Source organism: Phaseolus vulgaris, chromosome 8 (genome assembly GCF_000499845.2).
Source record: "Phaseolus vulgaris cultivar G19833 chromosome 8, P. vulgaris v2.0, whole genome shotgun sequence".
NCBI lineage: Eukaryota > Viridiplantae > Streptophyta > Magnoliopsida > Fabales > Fabaceae > Phaseolus > Phaseolus vulgaris.
In genome coordinates, this window is record NC_023752.2 from 51,560,561 (window position 1) to 51,562,622 (window position 2,062).

At 41.8% G+C, this 2,062-nt stretch overlaps 1 pseudogene; it reads right to left on the bottom strand.

Annotated features, from left to right (window-relative positions):
• Positions 1 to 349: 349 nt before the first annotated feature.
• Positions 350 to 1,405, bottom strand: LOC137825691 (small glutamine-rich tetratricopeptide repeat-containing protein 2-like; annotated as a pseudogene).
• Between the last annotated feature and the right edge of the window lie 657 nt (positions 1,406 to 2,062).

Here is a 2,062-nt window from a genome sequence, read left to right on the forward strand (position 1 = left end):
AAAAATACTTACATTCGAAACTCATCTACATAAAAACACATTTCAAAATTAATGAAAAATATTGCTACATCTCCAATGGCACCCACAAAACTGGAAAGATTGGACTTTGGTGGTGGAGATTCAGGAAGCAATCAGGTTTGTGACAAAGCAAGCTTGAAATATGAATCAATGGTCGGTGACGCAAGTTCATCATTTTGGGTTTAATTTTCATTTTGGTTGCAAGCTGTAATGACTTTCATTTTGCCCATTTGAAGCCACTGCTAAATTTTGTTTGTTTTCTGATCCAACAAGCACCTTTCTCTTCAAAGTCTTCATTTTTGCGTATTGCATCACCTTCTTCTAATACTAATTTTATCCAACGTGGTTCATTACTACTGATTTCAATGGTTCCCAACAAAAAAATCAAACAATTCAGACTGGGCCACTTCTTCAAAGGTGAAAGTGAAGCACAAACTTAAACCTAATTGCGCTCTTCCAATTCAAAGACAACAATTGATCAGAAACACATAGAGCGAACTAAAGATTTTCATCTCAAAGTAAATATACAGCATGGGATTAGCATGTGTGGATTGTAATTGGTAAAACACAATTGGATCTAAACGTGTTGTTGCCCAGAGATGAAACTGTAACTCAAACACGATAACAGGAAAACCGGTTCAAGATCTCAATTGGTTTGGGGCGAAGAATCCAACCTGCGTAGGGCTTGTTGAGCGACCTGCGATTGGGGTTCCAATTCGAGAGCCTGCTGATAGGCCTCAACGGCGGCGTCGTTCATCTTCTTCCGCTCGAAGCACTCTCCCAGGGCGAAGAAGGCCTTGGAGTTGTTGGGGCTGAGTTTGACGGACTCGGAAAGATCCGCTAAGGCCGAGTCGACTCGGGCGCGCTGAGTGGAGGCGAGTCTGAGCTCGGCGCGCTTGAGGAGGGCGTCGGCGCGCTCGGAGTTGGAGAGGGAGGTGGCGGCGAGGGGGGAGAGGGCGTCGTCGAGGGAATCGAGGGCGGCGGAGCGGAATCCAAGGAAGTCGAGGGCGAGGGCTTTGAGGAGGTGGGGGCGGCGTCGCGGGGGTCGAGGGCGATGGCGCGTTGGGCCTGGGCCTGGGCTTCTTTGGCAAGGGCCTTGGACTTGGAGGCACGGGCTCGGGCCAGGAGCTGGGCCCCCTGGACGAAGTGGCGCTTGGCTTGGATGTCGGCGCGGTTGCGGAGACGGAGCTCTGACCACAGCTTCTTGGGGACGTTGTGCATGAAGAGGTAGAAGAGGAGCATGAGCACGACCATCCCCACCTGCAAAACGATGTCGTTCGACGCCCAGTTCTCTTTCGTTTTATCCATTTTCAGAGTTCCAGTTTCCAATCGTTGGTGCCACCCCCTCCTCTTACTTCTCTACCTCCCCTCCTCGCTCTCATTTATACTTCAATAATATATTTCTCCAATGTAAATTTTTTAATTTAACATTTTGTTGCATGAATGAATTGAATGCTGATATCATAGTATACCTATAATTTTTAACCACTATACTAAATTGTAATTTCTTTTGTTTCTTATCAATTCTAACTCTTGCTTAAAAGGATCTATAGATTCTAAAATTTAGTACTTTAATACTTATCAATCGAGTAACATAAAAAATAATACAAACAAATTTTTGTTGTTGTTAATTTTTATTTATAAAATTTGAAATTATAATTTTTTTTTTATAACCAGGTTATATATCTACCTTGGAATTTGAATATATTTTTCTCAAAAGTAGACTTCTCTTATGGGTTTAACTAAAAAAAAATAACTCATTCAACAACAACCTCAAATTGACTTCATTAAATGTTACATGATAACAAAATGAATTCCAAATTTTATGTACTCGAAATTAGTCTGGTATGAAGGACGAAGACAATAATTATTATTGGTAGAACAATTGATTTCTTCCATTCGGTCATGTTTTCCTTCCTCTTTCTTTTCTAATGTCTGGGCTTCGATTTTCAATCGGAACTACATTTGCAAAAAAAAATTCGACGCTCAAGTGAGTATTCAATATTTGGGTGCAACTAATGTTGTAATAATGACATACCTTTGT